Source organism: Myxocyprinus asiaticus, chromosome 16, assembly GCF_019703515.2.
Source record: "Myxocyprinus asiaticus isolate MX2 ecotype Aquarium Trade chromosome 16, UBuf_Myxa_2, whole genome shotgun sequence".
Lineage (NCBI taxonomy): Eukaryota > Metazoa > Chordata > Actinopteri > Cypriniformes > Catostomidae > Myxocyprinus > Myxocyprinus asiaticus.
In genome coordinates this window covers 27,512,463-27,524,634 of record NC_059359.1, presented here as the reverse complement: position 1 = coordinate 27,524,634, position 12,172 = coordinate 27,512,463, and the positions used below count along the sequence as shown (strand labels likewise).

Sequence of the window (12,172 nt, the reverse complement as noted above, 5' to 3'; positions counted from 1 at the left end):
GGTGGGAGTATGGACTGTGCTTGTTAAATGGTTGACAGAAGCAGAAGAATGAGACAAAAGACATGACAGGGGGAAGCCACGAGGAACATAATGAAGAGCAGGTCAGGACAAAGCTCAACCACCTGCTTGGAGGACAACAAAGAAAACTGTTAGGCAATCTTACCTAAAAAAAAATGTTAAGCATACAGTGGGGACCAAAAGTCTGAGAACACTAGTGAAAATGCTTCCATTTTGATTTTTTTTTTCTAATCTAATAAAAAAAGAATTACATTATAATAATTATATTATCTGCATAGTTAAAATAAAAAGTTGAATTGAAAAATTTACATGAAATTCAGATTTGGGTATTTCTTCAACTTTCATGTCCCAGGAGTTGATTTTTGTTGAAATTAAATCTATGAAGGTCACGTTAAAACTGACTTGGAAACTTGTTACCATATATTTCATCACTGATTTTTTTTACTTTTCAAATGCCTTTTAAAGTACAGATTTTATTGTTTTAGCCTTGTTCAGAACAAAGTAATTAATATTAAACTATGAAAATCCATTTTAAAAACACAAACAATTAGACTACATGTTTAAAACTATGATAATCTAAACAAAGAGTGAAATCATAAACCATTTCGTCAAAAATCATTTTTTTTCCTTTTTTTTTTTTTTTTTTTAAACTGTCCTACAGTTGAGGTGTCATTTCCAACACACCAAACAATTCTGTCCTTATTAAAGTTTTTTTCAATAGTTAGTGTACTTGTTTACCAAGCTGACAAATGTCAGTGAAGATCATGCTTCAGGTTAAGTATGAGACAAGTGATGTTTGAAGAAAAAAAATTACAAGTAAATACCACTTGTGAGCAGAAAATTGTGCAAAAAGCACTATAGAAGCTCTTAGAATATATTCCAATATGTTTAAGGAATAGGCCATATTTTCACACTTTATGCAAAAAGTGTGAAAATATTATTTAAAGGGATAGTTCACTAAAAAAATAAAATTCTCTCACAATTTACTCACCCTCATGCAATCCCAGATGTGTATGACTTTCTTCTGCTGATCACAAAGATTATCTCAGCTCTGTAGGTCCATACAATGCATGTGAATGGTTACCAGAACTGTGAATCTCCAAAAAGGACATAAAGGCAGCTTAAAAGTAATCCATAAGACTCCAGTGGTTAAATCCATCTCTTCAGAAGCGATTTGATAAGTGTGGGTGAGAAACAGATCAATATTTAATACTTTTTTACTATAAATTTTCCTCTCTGCCCAGTAGGTGGCGATATGCACAAAGAATGTGAATCGCCAAAAGCAATATGCACAAAGAAGAATGTGAAGGTGAAAGAGGAGATTCATAGTTAAAAAAAATAATAAAAAATTCAACCACACTTACATCACTTCTGAAGATATGGATTAAAACACTGGAGTCGTATGGATTACTTTTGTGCTGCCGTTATGTGATTTTTGGACCTTCAAAGTCCTGGCCACTATTCACTTGCATTGTAGGGACCTACAGAGCTGAAATATTCTTTTAAAAATCGTAATTTGTGTAATTTGCTGAAGAAAGTCATACACATCTGGGATGCATGAGGGTGAGTAAATGATTAGAGTTTTCATTTTTGAACTATCCCTTTAATTTATTAATTTTATGTATTTAGGATACATAAAATGTTAGCTATGAAATTAGTCTTAGCAAGAGAAAGGAGTCTGCCATTTTATTTCAAAAATATTAAATAATGTAATTTACATCATTGTCATTTCCACCACGGAACTCTATTAAACACAATACAGAATTTGAGATGTGGTAGAAATGACACTGTGGTGGGAATTTTCATGACTTTCATAAAATAAAATAAAAAAGACAAAATTGCATAAATCTCCTGTAATGCATGTACATTACTGGACATTGGAAGTAGATGAATTAAATAAACTTGTGAGAGTGTGAAAAATGTTTTAACAAGACTTTTCTTTCTAGAAATCCAAAGAGCTTAAAGTGCCCATAGTTGAAGAAACACCCATTTTCGTAGTATTTGGTATGTGCCCCTTTTTGCTTTAATGACAGCATGCCGCACTTGAGCTGGCATGGACTCCACAAGTTTGGCAAAAACCTGATGATCCACATTTTCCAGCATGTTTTGAGAATGTTCCAAAGAGCATCTTGTGTGCTTCAATGGAAACAAGGAAATCTCACCTTTTGTACAAATTAGGCAAAAAAGGCTAAATTTGATAGTAACCTAGAAATAGTGCAGAATCTTAAATCTTTCATATTCATTTTACGTCACAATGTTTTCTTTGCTTTAAATTATTCAAAATCCTAAAAATGTGGTCTCATACCTTTGGAATCGGACTGTATGCTTGCAAGCTAAAACTAGGCCAAAATGTATCTCTCAAACAGTCTAAAAAACTCTAGAAAAGTTCCAATTCTCTTTGGGAGAACATTCTCAGGAGAGCTGCAAGTTTCCTTTCATTTTGATGAGTAACACTATCACACGTTCTTGCTTATTTTACAGTATTTCTTCAAATATACTGACCTTATAAAACACTACAGAGAGCATACACTTGCATTCACTGAATGTACCAACAGAACTCGCAGGAGACACAGAAAATTATCTTAAAGGTCACTGCTGTTTTTCCCTGACAGCACGCTACACTGGGCATGCTAATGACATTAGCATTCTCAGAGGAGCGCTGTGCCACTCACACTAACAGGAATCTTGTAATGAGATAATTCTGCTTGCTGTGACTGTGGAGGAGTTACTGTAGCTGGTCTGGAATGAGGCTGCAAAAAACAAGGCCATCTCTGCCAGCGAGGGGAATCGTGGACTGGTACGACCTTCTGCAGACCAGGGGCAAGGCAAGGAGTAGGAAAGGAAAAGGAAATGAAAGATGAGAGGAAACGATGAGAGACAGGCACTAATGCCATCACTAACCACAGAAGAGCATATGGATTAGGCGTGGAAAAAGGATATGAAAGTGAAAAAAAAAAAAAAAAAGAAATGAGTACGATGTGTGGTGGAGAAGATATAAGAGAGAGGAAAAAGTAAATAAAGGAGGAAACATAAGGCATTAGATCAGACGTCCTCTAGAAGCTAGGGACTATATTTTACAGAGATGTCAATCAGACAGGGCAGGGGCTTAATGTCTTCAATAAGCTGTGTCGACTCACAAGGGCATCGCTGGCCTTGCTGATCGATACAGGATCAATAGAGCAAAGCCAAGCTTCGATGTCTTCCTCTGGCTAGCCGACTCCAAATGGACACACTAAGGACAGTGAGAAAAGAGGGGTTGGGGGGTAGGGGGGGAATGGAGGGCAAAGGAAGGCAATCTTCTAAATATTATTGCAGTCAATTCATGAAAGAGAGAGAAAGAGGGAGAGACCAAAGCTAATACGAGGAAGACCTCTGATAATTGCAAGACTTGTGAATGGTGATTGGGCTACTGAAGGTCACTGAGCACAAGACTAATTGAGAACATAAAACGCACACATACTTCATCGCAGACACCATTTTTCATTTTCCCTCCAATGGAGCATAACGTGTAGCACAATGGTATAATTAAAAGAGCCCATGAAATGGCTTAATGAGTGCAGTTTTCTTTCCTGTGTTGATGTATTTCCTTTGCCAAACCGGGAGTCCTAACAGTGTGTGTGCATAATAAATTATTAAATGGAGCATAGTACTGTTGGACAGAGACCCTTTTAGCATTAGTCATAATATAAACCAACTCTCTGCTGTGGAATTCAAGTCTTCTGCAGCTATTTGGAGGCACCACATCCCTAGCCAAGCATGTCCTTTCACGCAACCCTGTCTCTCATCACTCGGATGTGGCAACAGCGAAAAGTAGAGTCCCTGAAACCACCAGCATGCTAAATTCATGAGACAGCACGAATGTCTTTTAAAAATCCTCTTCAGTAATCAAAATCGCTTAAGCCCACTCACTTCCCTCGCTATGTGAACCTCTTGGTTAGAACACATATGCTCATTCCGCTTAAAAAAAAAAAAAAAAAGATATCTATCAGTTCCTTGATTATCTGATGTTTATGGGTAATTGCCATAAAATATTTTTAAAAGTTGACATGTCCTGCACTGTGACATCCTACTCTATCAAATAGTATTCAAATTGCGAGGCTACATAAGAGTATTTTTACTTTTAGAAATTAATTTGTCAGGCCACAGGACTATTTTAATTATCTTACAGGACACGCAAATACACTTTTCTGAATACATTTATATAAATCTTAACCTAAAATCTTGATGTTGATAACATAATGCATCACCTTCCTTTATCTGCGTGTGTTAAAAACACTTAGGGATGTGGACCTCATTAAGAGGGACAAAAAAGGAGGACATTTTTTTATGACATTGATAGTAATATTGATCATTTGATGTTTTCCCAAATTCCAAAAAGGATATGTGGATATTTCCTGCCCTTAATTCCATTGTTAAAGGGATGGTTCACCCAAAAATGAAAATGTTGTCATAATTACTCACCCTCATATTGTTAAAAAACCAGTATGACTTTTTTTCTTCATCAATATCGGATCTGAAACAATGGTTTAAAATGAATGGAAGTGCAACCTGGCCACTCCAAGTTTGAATGTGAGCAAATGCAAATGATATTTAAGAGCTACAGTTAAATAATATTTTCAGCAAATAAATTCCTAATTATTGACCTATTCCTTAAACAATGCTACCACATGGCTTCTCAAGACTTGGAATATATTCTAAGAGCTTCTATAGTGCTTTTTGTAATGTTTTCGATGTATGGACAAGAGCAGCTTAGACATTCTTATAAACATCTGCTTTTCTTTTCAACGAAAGAACAAAAATCATATTTTTGGGTGACCTATCCCTTTTAGAAATACACTAATTATAAGCTGTTTCCATCAAGCCCAAGATAAAACCAAAGCTGAGTGAATACAGGGCCAATGAACCAGACAGAGGAACAGCAGTATCCCAAAAACCTTCAGGGTTGCAATGTTAATCATAAAACGAATTGGATGGCATTCTGTCTAGAGGGGATGAACGCTCATCATGTCCTATTCCTTTTAATGTCATTTGGCTTGCTTTATAAAGAGGCCAGATCTGTGGTCATTTTCCCTTTGAGTAGGCATGACCTACTCCAGGAATCTGGCAACCCTTCCCATTCCCACATCAATCTGGCAACCACATACCACTATTCAGACCAACTGGCAACTGGCCCCTGGTGGCTCACTGATCTCCCAGCATGCAATGGGACAATGGGGCAAACTTAGCCAGCATGGGGTGTGAGACATGCTTCCTTACGTTTTTACATGTCTCATTCAATTCTGTCTTTATTTGCATTTCTTAGACATTTTAAAGGGATAGTTCACCAATTAATTAAAATTCTGTCATCATTTACTTACCTTAATGTCATTCCAAACCGTTATAACTCTTTTCTTACATAAAAACAACATAAATGTTGGTCTGTTTCCTCACACAAAGCTATCCTATGGGTTCAAAGACTGGAATGGTAAAGGTTTATTAAATAAAATTTTTGGGTGAACTATTCCTTTTGATGACTAAATGTAAAGGTAAATTGGGAACAGTTTCACCACAAGATCACATGGTACTGACTGTTGAAGTCGACGGTAAACCACAGCAGGAGGACACATTTTCTCTTCTTTCCATGGCACTTTTATTTCACTTTGCACACTCTTGTCAAAGGCACACTGGCTGGTTGTCTTTCCATCACCAGCCAAAAGACTAAAATATGAGGAACAATTAAGTGGACATGTCAACCCCATGAATCTCTAAAACCGTAAAAGCATTCTGCGATGTGACATCTGCTGAACCAGTGAGAGCAGAGAGCAGACAAAGAAAGTGACAAGAATAAAGCAAGGGAGGCAGAAAGGGAGAGATGCTTGAAAGAGCCGTGTCTTCTGTGCTCTGAGGACCCGTCGAGATTAATTTTAGTTCCATTTTCGACTGAATAAATAGAATAAAAGCAGTTCCGAAAATGGCCCTGACCACAAACCAAGTTACTTCTATCATATTTCACCGGTCACTACTCTCTCTCAGACTTATGAGTTAGATGCAACTTTGTTCTGTGCCATGGATATAGTATGAGAGTTGGTGGGAAACCGTCCAGTGTCTATATTAGTGCAGGCTGATGTCAATTACAAGGTTAGTCATTGATTTGAGCAGAGTGCATTCCCAAAGCTGCATGTAAACACAGTTCTGCAACAAGTGTTAAAAGCTTTGGTTCCCCTTCCACAAATCCCACTACATTAATGAATGACAGTGATCCAAAATCACTGACGGCTCCCTTCACCCACATACACAGGTTCCCAGAAAGTCTTTTACCAGCCTCTGAACTAATGGTCAACCGATATGGGTTTTTCCAATGGCTAAAACTACAGAGCATGTTGGCTGATATAATGCCAATAAGTTATATATGTGATGTAGGTTATAACAGAATTTAATTAAGGCAATCAAGATGTACGTATATCCACTAAAATTATATATTTTGAACACATTGTTTACTGAATTCTCTAAACATATTTGAAAACAGAAATTGTGCAGCTATCCAAAGACAGTCAGCCTGATCTCATGAAAATGATGTGACTGCAGCAACCTTTTGTGCAAAATGTCTGCTTCCTTATACGTTTTGTGGAAGTTCTGTAGTGAAATGTCCACTTTATGGCAATAAAAGAGAGATAAACGTTCTCCCAAACAGATGAGGTTAAGGTTAATGCTTTATCAAGTTTTACTCAACAAAATGCACCTCCCTACCCTAAACCTCAAACCTAATCTGTAGTATTATAAAAATCAGATGAAAAACGCAATTGCTGAAGCAACCATGTCATTTTGAGGTGCTTCTATGGCACTTTCGACGAGGCGACTCGTGCACCCATAAGGACTCGTTCCCCAATCCTTTGCATTGCAAGTGCAACACTATTAGTCGAGTTACCGTGAACGTGCTCGAACAAGCTTGTAAATGTAGCTGGTTATCTAATGTTATTTTATGCATTACCTTAAAAGTAGTGGTTGACCGATATGAGGTTTTTAATGGCCGATGCCGATATTAAGAGCAGGGTGGCCGATAGGCCGATACAATGACGATATATCAAACAATTTAATATATTCAATTAAAAAAAATTTATAAAGCACCAAAGAGCTGTACATTACAAACAAGCTTACAAGACAAAGCTAATTTACATAAGAAAAATAAAATAAAAACATAGAAATTTACATAAAAATACTCAAATGGTATTTTTCTGTTTAGCACTCAGATCCATTATGATGTTGCAAAGGCTATAGAGAACCAGTGCATCTTAAGATGGGTTTTAAACATATTTATAGAGGTAGAGGACCTGATGGAGAGTGGTAAATCATTCCACAACCTTGGGGCAGTGACAGAGAAAGTGCGATCCCCTTTGCACTTTAATCGTGACCGGCAAAAAAGAAGCAGCAGCTGATTGGCAGATCTAAGAGACTTCTGGGTACGGTGGAAGGTAATGAGTCCAGAATTATACTCTGGTGCCATACCATGTAAAGATTTAAAAACATACAACAACATTATTTAGAACTAGATTTACTCAATTTCACACAAAAATTCTATTAATAAATTATATTTAATTATCTTTAAAAAAAAAAAAAAGTATTGTATTTTAAATGGTAGATAGTAGTTTCTTCTGATTTCTGTTTAGTCAATTTTAGTCATTTATTTCTGCATGAAGAAATTGTTAATATATTAGAAGGAAATGACTAATATAGTAATCCAGCAACAATGGATGGCATTTGTGATTTACCAATCACATTTTCTCATAAAAAAAAATAAAAAAAAACCCAATCAAACCAATTGTACATACAGTGTACACAGTGAATAAGGCATTTACTCGTAGTGCACGTGAAGCTCTTAATTTGAAGTTGCACTCACGCGCTTCTGCGGATCCAGCGAGAGCAGCAGCAACCTACTAAGAGTTTAAACACCTGCTTGCATTATCATGGAATGACCATCATGATTTGTGAGTTATTAGAGGAACATTATCTTGAAGTTGTTGGTTCTGGCTGATGGAATACACAGTTCAGAGGAAGATATTAGAAGAGCGCTGGACAGGAAGAAAACGCTGGATTTACGTGAGGTTCGTGAATTACATCTGTTTAAACGAGATGTCTGCAAATATGCTGATAGTATATGACCGAAGTTTGATTGATATTTGCCTTTTTATCATTAGACAAGACAGTTAAGAGACACAGGGAACTGTTGAGGAGAGAGATGGAGAAGGAAACTGAGCGAGCACTTTAGCACGTCGTGGCTCTGATATGCAGACCGTATAAATGAGACTGTGTTGCACACCGGTCTATAATTGTAGTAACACGATGGCACGTAACAACAAAACGAACTGTGATTGGTAGCTTACATGTCTCAGACGATCCTTCACATGCAAGCAGGCAATTCTCTGCACCCTGGTGGCCATAAGAAACCAATCGGCCGATGCCGATAAATAAAAAACTCAGAATATCAGCCGTTTTACCATCCACGCCGATATATCGGTCGACCACTACTTAAAAGTCATGCCCAACAGCAAAAGTGTTCAGATGTAAGTGTTATTGAACTGATAATCAGCAGTTTTACTTGTGATTTGTGTAAAAGGGAATTAAAGTAATTGTTGTTGTGCCTCTAGTGTTTATTTCCCAGCAAACTGCCATGAAACATAATACAAGCCAAATAAAAATAATTTTGCAAAAATGCAGGTATAGTAACATGATTATATATGATCAGTTTGGTGTCAGTAGACTTGGGAACTGACACTTGAGCTCTCCAGTTAACTGCCAAGTCATGGCATAGTTACCAGTCGATGCAAATAATCTCAAAATCACCAGATTTTGATTTGCAGATTTATCAGCCTGGCCAATATATTGGTCTACTACACTGGACAACCATATGGAATTCATCAGAGAAAAAAAACCCACAAATATTGACTGATAACCTTACTGACAGTGTGAGACATGACTGAGTTTTGACTGAGCTACACGGTGCATTCTCTATCGCTTTTTAATCAATGCTCTTTCCACTGCCATCCTGTTTCTCTCCTGTTACAACTCCTCCCTTGTTCTTTCTCCAGCTCAGATGCTAATAAACAGCGTGGCCTTAAGGTCGGAGTGAGGTGGGGTTGGTGGGGGATTTGAATACACCAATGACAATCATGTCTCAAACAAAAGCTAGCGGATAAGGACAACGAGGGACAACAAGGGACATCAAAAGAAAGGAAGGGAGGGAAGGAAACTGAGAGAAGATGGGAGAATGGAGGCTGTGTTTAGAAAAGCTTCAGATTCAGTCACTGATAAAGTCAGATTTAGAATGCAACTTTTGTTTGCATGTTTCTTGTTGTGTATGTGTGTGTGTGTGTGTGTGTGTCCTTAAGACGTGAAACCCATGGACAATGGAGCTCAGCCAGCTGAGAAAGCTCCTCAAAAGGCAAGACACTCCCACCTGTATACTCACCATTTCTTCATTGTTTAACCCAGCTTCATATGCACTTGAGCCAACACTTTCATAATCACTGTGTACAGTATATGCTTGTCAACGTGTATTGGTAACTGCTGCGCTCACACAGTTTAGAACAAGGTCAGTCAGTCCTCCGCCTCCATCATCATAGCAGCCTAACATTTTCTAACCCCCTCCTCCTCTCCCATTCAAACACAAACACACACCACTTGCATGCATTCAGCCATAGATGCCGCTACAGTAGACCACCCTAACCCTGGCTTTCAATGAAAACACAGCATCTCCATGGCAACGGGTTCAAGCATTTTTTGACCCGTGTTCACTAGGAGGGTATTATTACACAATCAGTAATTGTTATTGTGCAGATCTCTGCTCCCAGTAGATTTCTGTCTAGTGCCAAAGTGAAAGAGAAACTGGCTTAAGTTTTATAATATGATCATAAAACTAACTTAAACACGCTTTCTGTCTCTTCATTTAAAAACAATACCGATAAGCTTGAGGTTGGTCTGATTTGTTTTAGCCAACACACAGTTCAGGGAGTCCACAGGGTGCAATAAGAGCGCAAAACAATGATTTGACCCCTAAAATATTCCACAACTGCTGTGTATAAAGGCAAAAGCTCCCAGGACACTGAACTGAACGGATGCGAAGAGGAAGAGGGGGAAAGAAAAGGCCTGTTTATACTGTTCTGTTAAGCGAAGCAATCATTGGCCTTTCTTTCCGCTGCTCAATTCATAAATAAAACAAATCCTTTGTTTCCTGATTCCAGTTTTCCCCCTGAAGTGCAGCTGATGTACTGTGAAATTGGCCCAGGACGAATAGGTCCAGTCCATGAATAAGTTATAGGAATGTTCCAGCATTTGTGGCATAATGTTGATTACCACAAAAAATTATTTTGACTTTGCCCTTGTTTATAAAAAAAAAGAAAAAAGGGGGCCTGAGTAGCTCAGCGAGTAAAGACGTTGACTACCACCCCTGGAGTCACAAGTTCAAATCCAGGGCCTGCTGAGTAACACCAGCCAGGTCTCCCAAGCAACCAAATTGGCCCTGTTGCTAGTGAGGATAGAGTCACATGGGGTAACCTCCCCGTGGTCACCATAATGTGGTTAGCTCTCGGTGGGGAGCGTGGTGAATTGTGCGTGGATGCCGCAAAGAATAACGTGAAGCCTCCACACGCGTTATGTCTCCGCCGTAACGCGCTTAACAAGCCATGTGATAAGATGCACGGATTGACGGTCTCAGAGGCGGAGGCATCTGAGATTCGTCCTCCGCCACCCGGATTGAGGGGAGTCACTACGCCACCACGAGGACTTAGAGAGCACTGGGAATTGAGCATTCCAAATTGAGGAGGAAAATAAAAGACAAACAAAAGCAACCATCAAGGTTACAGTAATGCACTTAACAATGGATGTAAATGGGGCCAGTATACAAACATTAAAATACACACCGTTTCAAACGTATAGCCTCAAGTCGTAAACATTAAATCGCTTACTAACACTACCTGTGTGAAGTTATATACAATATTACAGCTTTGTTGTCATGGCGATGCAGTGCTGGTTTTGGTAAATGCTGTAACAACGAAACGCATGTAAATGGCAGATTTGATCAAACTAAACTCATGTTAACATATATTATTTACGTTTTTTGGCAGCACTTTTGAAACCATGTGTATTTTAACATTTATAGACTGCCCCCCATTCACTTCCATTGTAAGTGCCTTACCATAACCGCAATTTTTAATAACTACTCGAGATTATTTTAACGCCGTAAATGCTGTCGATTGAGCCTTACTTACTTTAAAAGGAATGCATAGCGTTTATCTATTATGACGTAAACGAGTAAGACTGCTGCTATGCTATCACGTCACAAAAGTACGTCAGATACATTTAATCATAACAAATGGGTGATACTTTGGCTACATTTGAAATACCATTGATCAAATAAACTGAATAAAGATCTGTTTAGCAATATTACATGCGCTCGTTTTGACACTCAATCACCAGTTTTTTTCCTGACACCTACACCAGCCCAGCTCGCGCTCTGTCAGGTGTAATGCACCTGCGAACCGTGACACGGCCAATGAATAATTAAAAGGACAGCGAAGAGCCATTCTGCAAACTAGACTTGAATATGCAAGAGATGCTGCTGAACGGTATATAATGGGTAAAGCGACGCGTGGAGTGAATTATTATGCCGAAACAATAGGCAGTGACGTAACACTGCTGAACACGGCTCTTGAGATATTCTGGCAAATTAATAATCTGTTATTCAAATTAATTTGTGGATTAAAATGAACCAAAAAGCCAGTCTGAAAGAGTGATTTGAATAGCTTAAAAAAAAAACAAAATAAATATTTGAAACAATTTACCAAGCCACAACCTACACAAAAAATAAGACGTTAGAAACACTCTGTTGCTATTGTAGCGTGATAGACTCACTTTTGTCCTTTCAGCTGGAAATAATTGGATATGATGTGAAAGAGTTAAGGATGAAAAGACGCAAAGGGACCTCAAAACTAGAGAGAAATGTAACATGAATATCAGGGCACTGAAGGACGCCGAGATAGTTTCGCAAACAAACACACCTGCCAACACCTAAGAGGAAAAAACACACTTCCCAAGGCCACACCTAGAGAAACATGGCGCTTATCGAAACCAAACTCATACAGGGAATCTACAGGAAAAAGAAACGCGATGAGCGTTCAACCTG

The 12,172-nt window shown here is 38.2% G+C and overlaps 1 protein-coding gene across 2 annotated transcripts in view; it reads right to left on the bottom strand.

Annotated features, from left to right (window-relative positions):
• si:ch73-22o12.1 (nectin-2) overlaps window positions 1-12,172 on the bottom strand; it is a 107,204-nt gene that overhangs the window by 94,346 nt on the left and 686 nt on the right. The gene's annotated exons all lie outside the window — the stretch shown is intronic.